At 36.9% G+C, this 13,393-nt stretch overlaps 1 pseudogene; it reads right to left on the bottom strand.

The window, feature by feature from the left end:
• Positions 1-2,186: 2,186 nt before the first annotated feature.
• Positions 2,187-2,989, bottom strand: LOC149264926 (uncharacterized; annotated as a pseudogene).
• Positions 2,990-13,393: the final 10,404 nt, after the last annotated feature.

Here is a 13,393-nt window from a genome sequence, read left to right as displayed (position 1 = left end):
ATGTATTAAAATGTTTCCTCTAGGAGGGGATTGAATTCCAAATACATAGTCACAGAACTAATTAGTTTTAGCTTTTATGCATTAGGAAGAAGAAAACCTCAAATTGCTGCAAAATTGCCAGATAGAAGTCCAATATCTTAACAACCAAGCAGTCATAGAAGTACCTTACAAGTACAACTCCCAAGTGGAAATACAAGTATATGCTTGATCGAATACATTTGCACAATTCTGAGAACCCCAAAAATTCCTATAAATCAAATACAAAGCAGGACACTGGTGGTGCAACTGCTCTTATAAACATACATAGAGGTGAACATCCAGTACATCTTCAAATCTATTGGCCACCTTTAGTATAAATAAAACAAATACCATATCAGACCTGTGCCGCACAGGATGTCGATCGGTCCTGTAGCTGAAAAACGCAAGAACAAATTGCACCGGCTTACCAAATCTTCAACTCTTCTTATATGCCATTATTTTTATGCTTGGTGCCCTTTTATCAGGATATGTCAGCAAATGAATTTGTGATTTGTATGTCAGGTTATAATATGCTTTTGTACCCTTTTGGTCTGATGTCAGAATATGAGTATGTCAGGTTATAATATGCTTTGTACCCTTTTGGTCTGATGTCAGAAGATGAGTGTGGCACTTTTAAATTTTCGCATGCCAGGGTATCAAATGCTTCCTACTTTTTTAATCCTAAAATGAATGACTCTCTGCGCATCGAAAATTTTGAATGATCACATGCACAGATGGAAAGATACTATAATGTACTATTAAAAGATTTTATGATCACATGCGCAGATGGAAAGATACTATAATGCACTATTAAAAGAATTTATGGCCATACAGAGCTGGAAAGCTTATCATGGCTCATTGATATCAAAATTTGTTAGCGTAAGAGATGTAAATGGTGAAAGGGGATGGATATCCTGCGTATTCTTATCCTCCGACATATATTTATATATATACACACCGTATCTGACAATAGTTTACGCTACTCGAAGAATAATGAATATATGGTATTCAATGAATTATAGCAGCTATTTCTGGTCCCTTTACAGTCTCTGCTTCCTTCTTTGTCACTATGTAAAAACAAGAGTCATCTGGGGAGGAACAAGTCCAGCAGTTGTCGATTAAAATATCCATGAAAAAGAATTCGTTCAAGCAGAATGGGCCTGGACAATTATCATCAAGTAAACGATTTCTTCAATTAAACTGACATGAATTTAATTTCTAATGTAGCCCTCCACTGACCATTCAAATGCAGAAGCCCTCTCGCAGACTCAACCATACAATAGAATACAATACCAGAGCATTTATGACAGTATGCAGTCACTCCCCTAACATAAAAAGATGGAACATGACCCTATGTTGGAAAGGATTTCATGCGAACCAATGCTTCTAGTGCGTTACCCTCATACTAGATAGTATATTTAAACTCATCCCATTGTAAAGTACTCTCGACAAACAACATCATAACATTCAAAGGGTTTCATAAAAAAACCCTAAAACAACAGAAAAACTCAAAATCTGCCAAGCAATTGTAATATGCTAAGTCCAAGATTATCAAACAAAATTTATTAACTCAAATCATATTCAGTAGAAAGGGCCATGAAAAGATCCCTTTATTTCCTAAATGGATAAAGAATGAAGGAAGAAAAGCGTGTAGCAGATGCAAAATTCAGGGAAATGACTTCACTCACATAGAGAAAATGTCTAAAATTTGACATCAAATTTTATTTTGATTCAAAGAACAAGAAGAATTGGATTCATTTACAACTGCAGTTCATTTGATGAATATTCTGCTTGAGTATTAAATATACGATTTTTTCATACAAAAATAAAGTAATAATGGAATTCAAACCCTATGGCATAGATCCATAACAACTCATACAATAATAGAATCCAATATCTTATCTCTTTTTCACTGTGAAGCAACGATATGAATTTTAAAAGGCTAACAGAAACAAAACTAAACTGCTATTGAACTCACAGAAAACCAGTGGTACAGACTCCAAAGGCTTGATGAGTTATAGTCCTCAAATGAAACCTAGCCAAGTAACTGCTTTACGCAGATCTCTTATGGAAACCTACCCCAGATACGCCACTGTTGATCTGTTGATTTCATAGAAAAACAGTGCTGCAAAGGCTGACAAACACAAACTATAGTCCTTAAGGTGGAAACTCAGCCCAACAGGTGTCTTATTTTTATTGCAGGGAAGTCATAGAAAGGATGAGTTGCAACGTCAGGGTCAAAGTTAAATGTATTAAAATGTTGCCTCTAGGAGGGGATTGAATTCCAAATACATAGTCACAGAACTGATTAGTTTTAGCTTTTATGCATTAGGAAGAAGAAAACCTCATACTAGATAGCATATTTAAACTCATCCCATTGTAAAGTACTCTCGACAAACAACATCATAACATTCAAAGGGATTCATAAAAAAACCCTAAAACAACAGAAAAACTCAAAATCTGCCAAGCAATTGTAATCTACTAAGTCCAAGATTATCAAACAAAATTTATTAACTCAAATCATATTCAGTAGAAGGGGCCGTGAAAAGATCCCTTTATTTCCTAAATGGATAAAGAATGCAGGAAGAAAAGCGTGTAGCAGATGCAAAATACTCTGGCACTCATCCAGAAAAGAATGACCTCCACAAAACCTAGACCTATAATGTCGTATACATATCAGAAATATACATAAAATAGGATAATAAAAGCCACCCCTCCCTGATCATTAAAAATGACCAAGAGCAACGGCAACAGATCTTAGTAAAATCGAGAGGCCAAGAAGGGTATGAATGAGGTGATGATGGCAAAGAATAGAGAGGGAACGAAGGCCATGGAAGCAGCACCTGCCTCCATTGTTGGACTAGGAGATGCTGCCGTCACCTCTGTTGCTACTGTAGCTACTCCCGCTCCCACCATTATCAACACTAACGGCCAAGAGAGCCGCAGATGCGTAGTTGCCTGCACCTGCCATTCTCACTCACGCTCACAACGCACCTGTTATTGCGAATTGATGTGGAAAAGCCCAAATCCTAAGCGCAATTCCTGCTGAGCAAATGTGAATCTCAGAGAGGCCACTACAAATTTGAAGCGGAAATCTCCCTGCTCGAGGTTCGAGCAGTCGACCAGAATGGACCGAGAAATGTGAGATAACAGGATTTGCAATGCAACGCCTCGGAGGACCAACGAACAAATCACGCGTGATGGAAAAATAATATAACAAACACATGTCGACTGCAAAACGAATGGCTCGCTGGTAGTGCGTCTGTCCCGCTTCCTCATTAACTGTTCAGTTTTGGATCAGTGTTGGATCAACGATCACACTTCATTCAATCATCTAACGCCACAAATCCATGGTCAACAATAGGACACGGTGGCAGCTAGGGCAATTCATTTCAAAGGGAAATGCCTTACAGCGTAATTATGTAATGATCAAAACCTAAATCAATGAATTGTTTCACACTCGATCCATCACAATGTCAACCATCTAACTAGAAAGCAATTGCCATTGCAATATTTTCTCAACCACCGACTGTATGGCGATTTCTTCAACAGGGATTTTGGTCCCCACAAATTCACTACTGCCATATCTCTTGTTTCTCTAACGCTTCCATTTTAGGCCCCTTAGCCATTTGGCTGCCACCGACGCCAACATATCCCGGTGCCGTAATTTACGTCTCATCAAAACCTACACGATCCGTCATCTAAACCTAGATGCAATGTAAAAACATTTACCACTGCATCCCCAACGAGAATGGTAGATGACGGTGGTTGGAATCAAAATGCATAGAATCCTGTGTCAAAAATAATTGAAAATTAACAGCTATATTTTATAGGAGAAGGAAAAAGAAACTGAAAAAAATATTTACATATTAATTATTGGATCATGTATGTATTATATATATTTTTTACATTATTTATTGGATTATGTATGTGTAAAGAATATTATCAGATTATTAAATGTTAGCTATTTATATTTTAAAACTTTAAAATTATTTAAACTTAATATAATGTATATCATATTTTTAATATAATAAAAATTTGAAGTTTTGCAAACCTAATTTTATTATAGATCATGCTTTAGCATAATTAATGATGAATAAATGAAAAAAAATAAAAATAAAATTAAAAAAGAAAAATATCATTGTTAGAGAGAAATGGGAAGCGCTGACTAATAAATAGAACAAAACGAAAAAAAACTTAATAAAGAAAAATATTAAATTATTAGAGGATGGAAAGTGCCTTTGAGGAGACCTTACCCTAGATCAGGGAAATTTTGTTAAAAACAGAGGTTAGGATTGATCTTTGCTAGATATCTCTCTGCAAGTTAATTAGTTAATTTTTGTTTAAATCCTTTAGATTTATTGAGGGTTATCTTGCTCTTAACCGCAAAAATGGAAGGGACTAGAAGTCCACTTAAAAAGTCTTGATGGGTGTGAGATCTTTCTAACCTATGGAAACATTTACACTAATTAGTGGGACAATGACCTTTTAGGGGATTTTACACACCATGATTTTAAGATTTATTGAGAGTTATCTTGCTCTTAACCACAAACATGGAAGGGACTAGAAGTCCACTTAAAAAGTCCCCATGGGTGTGAGATTTTTCTGACCTATTGAAACATTTACACTAATTAGTGGGACCATGACCTTTTAGGGGATTTTCCACACCATGATTTTAAGATTTATTGAGAGTTATCTTGCTCTTAACCATAGACATGGAAGGGACTAGAAGTCCACTTAAAAAGTCTCCATGGGTGTGAGATTTTTCTGACCTATCGAAACATTTACACAGACGATCACGGTTGGAATTTGATGGGCAAATTTCCCGTCATGAGGTGATTTTCTCGTCAAATACAGTTTAAAAAATTACAAAAGCCTCAAAAGGGAATTTTACACAATGATATTATGGATGTTGAGGTGAATAAATCAAAAGTCTAGAGATAAGGGAAAATATTAATTACTATGAGTTATGAGTTTTGTTTGTTTGGTTGGTTTTTTTTTTTTGGTATTTTGTATAATATAATTTTATGGATGTTGAGATGAATAAATCAAAAGTGTGAAGATAAGGAAAAATATTAAGCACCACAAAGTAATCTAATGATTGGTTTCTTGTTTTTCCAGTTTGTGAATAATATGATATTTACTGGACATGATTAAAAGTAGTAAAATAATCATCAAATTAGTGCATGGTATTTAATATTTTCCAAAAAGTAGCTGTCAATGTTAGAATAAAGGATCTTCATCTACACACATTTTAAATGTAAAGGGAATAAGATACATTCAATTTGATTATACATTTATTCGATAAGGAGAGGGAAGTAATGTACCCATTAATGCCTTGTGTGTGGGAATTGACGAGATTTACCACAAAGGTTTCACCCCTTGAGGGTGTAGGTTGTGGAGTTTACAATGAAGTTAATTGTGGGGAATTCTTTTAATATGAGAGAATGGGCAGGCACTAGGGAATTGGGTTTTTGGGGAGTGATAGGAAAGAGAAGGGGAATTGGGTTTATGGGAAGTGATAGGAAAGAGAAGCTGATGTGCTCAATGAAGTGGAAAAAAGTGATCAAATATTAGGAGGGGGTATCAAGATGAAAATCAATGAAGATTTAATAGTTGGGAACTAAGAAGGTGTTGGATTATATTAGTAAAAATTTAGTAAGGTGTCACTTTAGGCTATCCCTATTCAAACACTCAATCATGGAGCTAATAGGGCCTCATTTCGATATTTCACTAGGTTATTGGGAAAATTTTTAGTTATTGTTGATGGTGCAGCTATGATTTGTTTTTCATTTCTCTTAATTTCTAAAGAAGATGTAGTGAAAACACTAAGTGATTGATTGTTCCATGGAATTTTATGCTCAACTTGAGATAATGGCATCCCTATTTTGACTTGAATCCAAAAGTAATTAAGACCTACCCCATCTACTTTAAACTTCCAAAGTTTCCTTTAGAAGTTTGGAATGATAAGTTTTCGTGGGACTTAGGGTATTATTTGGGAAGTTTGTCATGGTGGATCCATCCTACAAATATTAATTGTATAGGCTAGTGGTGAAGATTCTAGTTAGTATTGATCTACTAGAGAGTTTGGTTGAACTTATTGATGTGGAAGTAGGGTTTGGGAGTCTACACATATGTTTGGAGTACAATAATATATAGTTTATATGTACGAGTTATCATCATGTTGTCAATGTGGTCAAAGGTTTTCCTAATCCTAGTGTAAGGAAACACCTTCTCCAATTTGACAATTTGATGTAAAGGATGGGACTTAGCTAAACAATGGATGTTAACTGGGTTTTTTTCCTTCCATAATGAGTAGTTAGATGGTAGATCATAGATCTAGAGAAAAAAAGCTAGAAATGCTTTCCATAGAGGAATCTTATTTGAAAAACTCATAGGTAAATAAAATAATTTTGTTTCATGGTGTATGGAGACTATTTGGTTGGAACATTTAGATACATTTGATTATATTTTGGTGACGAAATTACTAAGTTTTTTCATCGATTCACCAACCACAAGAAGAATGTGAAAATTATTTAGGATCATTCAAATGGTGAAGGTGAACTAGTGTGTGGATTTATGAATCTAGCTCAATATGGAGTTTAGCATTTCTCCAAAATCTATAAGGAGCATGAAGGGGGGGAAATTAGCGGAGATTGGGAAGTATGTTCCTATTTTCCTCATTTGATATTATATGAAGGCAATGCAAACTTGTTTAAGGAAGTTAGTGTATCAACCCCGGTCAAAAATCAATGTAATAAAGTTAATAGAGGAAAGAATAATAACCAAGGTCACAGGACACGTATTTCAAGATGAATGTTGGGAAAAACATCCTAGTGTGGGTGCTCATTTGGTTTATTATGGCTAAGGAAATTGGCAAAGGCAATGAAAAAGTGTTTGAAAAGGCAAGAGATATTAATTGGAATTTTATTTATGAAAATAGTCGAAATTAGGAGAAAAGGAAGGTGAAAGGTCATATGTTCCATGTGAAGAGGAAAATGAAGGAAAATAATGGAAATTAAACAAAATAGAGGCCTCATTGATAAAAAAGACATCTAAGTATCAATTCACAACCTTTTGTTAGTTCATTTTTGGAGCTCTCTTTATTCTCTCTACTCTCTCATAATCTTGGGGCTCTTAGAGATTTCTTGGAGCGCTCTAGCATTGGGGGGAAGAAGTTAAAAGAAGGACACGAAAGAAAGAGCAAGCAAGGATCAAGCAAGGAAGAACGGGAATCAAGTGAATGCAGTGGAATTACTTGTAGGATTTGAGTTGCATGTATGATTTCCTTACTATTTTTGGCATGCATGTTTGTTTTTGGTTCTCTTCTTCTCAATGGCATGACTATTATTAGGTGCGACAGTGGTTTTCATCTTTGCCTTGCCATTTTCGGATAGTCATGGTGTGATGGGATTCTCTTGTCCTAGTTGAGTTGGATTGACGGATGAATTCAAATATGAGTGGGGTGGTCTAAGGATTAATCACAAGGCCTATGAATCCCTTGGTGGGATATACGGTAAAGTCTAGTTGTGAATACCCTTAATTATGCCTAGGAATCCGTTGACTGGTAATGGAGGGATATATGGTAAATATTAGAGGGTGGAGACCTTGTAGGCCTAGGAATACCTTGATAGATAATGGCGGGATACATGGTAAAGCCGAGAGATGGAGACAAACAAATTCCTCATGGTTTAGGTGGAGAGATCTGGAGGCATCCATTCTTGTTTAGGGCCTAGTGATCTGGTGGGATTGCGATAAAGCCTGGTTGTATTGATGAGGGTTTTCGGCCTAGGAATCCCTCGGTGGATATATGGTAAAGAACAAGGAATCCTTGATTCGTTCTATTGCGAGTCCCACATTCATGCTTGGAATATGGCACGGGGGTGATTGGCTGAAAGAAAGATTTGGTTCAACCGAATGTATGGTTGGGTGGTTCGTGGAAGTCCCTAACATGGTTGGCTTATGCATACATTAATAAGAATTCTTTTTCCTTTGGTATTTCATGTGTAAATGTACTTGTTAATATGTGGGTTTTATGGTTGTTATATTGTTCGTATTATGTTGGTTATATGCTCATTATAACCATGGTTCATGACAGACTTTGGTTATGGCTCTCATCATGATTTGATTAGTACAACAAATGCAAATGGATATATGGGCTAATAGACGATAATGCAATTATTATGATAAGGCATCAATTATTTTGGACGATTCCCAGATAAGTATGAGATCCCTATGCTCAGATATGTGGTTATGACCTGTAGATTACATGTTTATGATATGTTTGACGAAATGTATGTCATGGATAGTAGGGGTCAAGTCAAGTCCTTATACCAATTTTTTCATTAGTAGATTTAATTCATTGTTATTTATCATTTCTAGAAGTTTGATGAAGTTCTCAGCAGAGGCCTAAGACTTAGCCCTTAAAAGGTGGCACAAAATATAGGGTCACTATCTTAGAATTGCCTGAAGAAGGCCACAGTCACATGCATGTCTTGTTGTGGGAGACAATAAAGGGTGTCAGTCACATGAATGGCTTTTCATGGGAGTGATTGGGGGTCTATCTTAGCATATTGACATGTTTTCTCAGGGGTTGGGCACCTGGAAGGGTTGGTTGTCTCCTTAAGGTTTTGTAGCTCATGAGAAAGTTTAGATTGGTTTTGTTTTATCGGTCCACTTCCTTAACTATACATGGGGAGTTGAACCACATAATAGTAACTCTTTGTCACATGTTTACCCCAGAGGACCAACTAAATTGGGTAAATGTGGGAGGAGGTTGTTAGAGAGCAGTATCAAAACATGGTTCACCCCTTAGACTGGATGGGCGGAATGTGTTGGTCATGCACACATGTTAGTTTCATATGTGTTCATTATTCTTATGGTATGTGTGCTTGTTGTGTATGAATGGTGGTGCTCATTATTTCAGTTGCGTCGCCATGTGCAAGTTGATGGTATTATTGTTGGATATGGTCATCATATGTGTATGTCGGTTATGCACTTGTTATGCATGTCAGTGTCTATACGTCATTATACATACATTGACATGGTTATAATTATAGTGCCTAAGGTCATTGTATGTGGTTCGTATAGTCATTCATGGTAACTAGATGATGGTTGGAATGATATTTATGTACTTGTACGATTACGTTTACACATGTATTGCGCTAATCTGGTTGATCTTGCAGATGAGATATCCTCCATTGAATTATACTGAGGTATGTTTATTATGTTTTGTTTTGGTTTAAGAAGACATGGTATACTTGAAAGAAGAAGATCAAAGATGGCTAGCAAGATGGTAGACTACAGTTCACAAGAATATCCCTATGGATCAGATGAGCAGCATGGTGGTGGGAACTCTCCTAGCATAGTAGAGACATTGAGAAATTTGAAGGAAAAAATAAGAAGTTGCAAAGAAGATAATGACAGAATCATTCAGGCACATGAGAAACAAGCATAAGTTAATGCAATAATCCTTTAGAGTTTGTAAGACTTGCAGAGACACAGACTTTCTAGAATTAGCCATGGGCAGGAGGATATGACTAATGGGGCATATGGCAGTAAATATCATGGTGGGAACATTTTGGATAGGGATGACACGATTAGAGATGACAAGTTCTTGGACACAACAAATAGGAGAGGTGATGGACATAAGTTCTATTCTAGTTCTAGTTCTGACATGTATCATGGTCATCATTCTTATCATCCTTACATGAGGAGTGACAAGGGATATTTTCCAAATGAGTTCAAGAAAGCTAAGCCACCTACCTTTGATGGAGATGTGAAGAAACCGTAAGATATAGAGGCATGGTTAGTTGGGGTGAAGAAGTTTTGAGACTCATGATTACACCGAGAACATGATGTCTAGAATATCTATATTCAACCTAAAAGGGAAAGCATAAATTTGGTGGGAAGATGTGAAGCGGGTTAGAGACATCAGCACATAGGATTTCAGCTGGTATGAATTCAGGATACTTTTTAGGAAGAAATATTTGTCATAGAGGTACTATGAAAAATATGCATTAAGGCTTGATTGCTCGGTTCCGGAGCATGAACACCTTTTTTTGCAATATGCACTAAGGCTCTAGATTGAATTCTCCATCTAGTTCCACATTCAATACAGACCAATCAATCACATGATCAACATCCTTAACATACTTCTTAAGCAACGATACATAGAAAACATCATGGACTTTCACTGTCGGAGGCAGTGCAAGTCGATAGGCTACTAGTCCAATGCTCTCAATAATGCTAAAGGGTCCACAAAACCATGGTGCTAGCTTAGCTCATGATCCAATCTGCAAGGAGCTCTTCTTTGGTTTGATGCGCAAGTATACTTATTCCCCAAACTAAAATTCCTTGAACAACCTATTCTAATTTGCATAACTCTTCTACCTATCTTGTGTTGCCTTTAGATTCTTCTTGATTACCTACATTTCCTGTTCCGTGTCTACCAACATATATGGTCCAATCAACACCCTTTTAAATAGATCACTCCAAATGATACGAGTGTTACAACTACGCCCATAGAATCCCTCAAAATGACTCATCCTCAATGACTCTTGATAAGCATTGTTGTATGTGAACTCTACCAAAGGGAGACACTCTTCCCACTTCCATGGATAATGCATCACACACATCCTCAACATGTCCTAAAATATCCTATTGACCCTCTATGTTTTTCCATCTGTTTTTGGATGATAAGTTGTGTTGAAGGCCAACTTTTTGCTCAATCCTGTAAATAACTCCTTCCAAAATTTGGAAGTGAACTTTGCATCCCTATCTGAAACAATCTTCTTCAGAACACTGTTCTGTCTAACCACATCTCGGATGAATACCTGTGCTACATCACTAGCTAAGAATGTAAACTTAACTGGAATGAAGTGTGCAACCTTTGTCAACCTTTCCACATTAACCATGATGGAATCATGTCGTCTCACTATCTTTGGAAACCCTATGATGAAGTCCATGGAAATGACCTCCCATTTCATTTTGGAATCACAATCAGCTCTAGCAGTCCACCTAGGTGTTTACATTCTTCTTTGACTTGCTGATAGTCGAAACATCTAGCGACGAACTCTGCTACAACTCTCTTTGGATTCAGCCAATACTAAAATCTCTTTGCTGCTGTTAATGTCTTCTGATAATCTGAGTGACCTGAATACGCTTTCACATGAAACTCCCTCAAGATCACCTTCTTAAGCTCACTGTTATCTGATACAAATATCCTATCTCATAACCTGACCAACCCATCTTCTATAAGACAATAATCCATACCCTATGCACCTGCACCTGTACCTATAACACTACTTGTACCTATACCTACACCTGTACCTGTACTAGCATCCTGCTGACCTGCCTACAAGATCTTATCTTGTAATTTCCTCCCGTAGGAGCTCACAGTTGCCAAGTGATTTACTTGTACCCATCTGCTGAGAGAATTTTCAACCCTATTGTCATTACCATTGATGTATCTAATCTCAAAAGAAAACTCATTGATCTTGGTCAACCATCTAGCCTACCTGGCATTCAGATTTGGCTAGTCAAACAAATACCTCAACAAATTTCATCACTCGTAAGTACAAATCTCCTGCCAGGAAGATAGTGTCTCCACATCTTTAATGCTTGTATGATCATTGCTAACTCCAAATCATGTGTCGAGTAGATCTTCTCGTGCTTGTTTAGTCTCTGGGACTCATAACATACCACTTGTCCATCCTGCATAAGGACTCCACCAAGTCCTCTCTTGCAAGCATCCGTGCATACTACAAACTCTTTGTTTGGATATGCAATATGTAGCACTAGTGCATATGTCAACAACTACTTGAGTTTCTCAAATCTATCCTCACACTCCTTAGTCCATTCGAACTTCGTACATTTCCTTTGCAATGATGTGATAGGATAAACAATATGCGAGAAGTTCTTGATGAACCTCCTATAATAACTTGCCAAACCCATAAAAGATCTCACCTCATCCACATTCTTAGGATCTACCCACTCCATGATGGCCCTTATCTTCTCTTAATCAACTGCAATTCCCTCCTTGGAGACAACATACCCAAGTAGTGTACCTGAGTCTGAAATAAACTACACTTGTTGAGGTTAGCATACAACTGATGTTCTCTCAACAACCTCAATACTGCTGCTAAATGTTTGGCATGTTCTTCCTCATTTTTAGAATATACCAGTATATCATCAATGAACACAATAAAAAATTTATCTAAATATGGATGCATCACATTATTCATCAAACACATAAATGTAGTTGGAGAATTAGTTAATCCAAATGGAACAAAAACAAACTCATAATTCTCATACCTGGTGTGGAAAGTGGTCTTGTAAATGTCTTCCTCTTTGAAGCGTACCTAATGACATCCAGATTTCAATTCGATCTTGGAGAAAATATTTTCTCCCTTCGGCTGATTGAACAAGTCATGAATCCTTGGAAAAGGGTACCTGTTCTTGATAGTCACTTTTTTCAACTGCCTGTAGTCAATGCATAATCTAAGTGTTCCATCTTTCTTCTTCATAGACAATATCAGTGTGCCCCATGGTGACACACTTGGCCTAATGTATCCCTTTTCCAACATTTCCTTCAACTGTAACTTTAACTCAACTAACTGACGTGTGCTCGTCCTGTAAGGTGCTTTCGATGTTGGAGCTGCCCCTGGTACTAACAAAGTAGAAAAGTATACCTCCCTGTGAGGTGGCAACACTGTCATGTCCTCAGGAAATACATCGTTGAAGTGTTGTAAAACTAGGCACCTGTTGAACACATCCATATCCTCAAATTCCTTACCCTTCTCACTAGAAATGTGCACTGCAAATAACTTACACCCTTTCCTACAACTATGCTTTGCTTGCATATTTGTCACCATCCTAACTGATGTAGCTTTCTTCTTACCTTGTAAGACTCTTGGTTCCCCATTATCATCAACACACTCAATAGATTTGTCATAACAATCCACCTTGGTTCTATGAAGATACAACCAATCCATGCCCAAAAACATACTGTAAGAACTCAAAGGTAATACATTCGAATGTGCTACGGTAGGCATACCATTCAAGTCAAATGCACAAGCTCTTACCCAATGACTAACTCGTTTCGTCCTACATGTATCCAATTGCACTAACCAAGACTTTGCATGCAATTCCTTACTCAAACCGCACTTATGCACCAATTTAGGACTAACATAGCTATAATTATATCCAAGGTCAATCAAAATAGAAATAACTTGATCACAAATCTTATCCTCCATTTCAATGATAGATGCCTGATGCTCTGCTTGTTTGTTATTCAATGTTGCATAGATACGTGGAATACTATGACCAACATACCCAACATTTTATGCCTCCTATGCACTATATATCTGAGGTC

Source organism: Pinus tabuliformis, chromosome 6 (genome assembly GCF_031772625.1).
Source record: "Pinus tabuliformis cultivar Carrire ecotype Pingquan chromosome 6, CPIR1, whole genome shotgun sequence".
Lineage (NCBI taxonomy): Eukaryota > Viridiplantae > Streptophyta > Pinopsida > Pinales > Pinaceae > Pinus > Pinus tabuliformis.
Note: the sequence above shows the minus strand (reverse complement) of the source record. Positions and strands in the feature narration are given on the sequence as shown.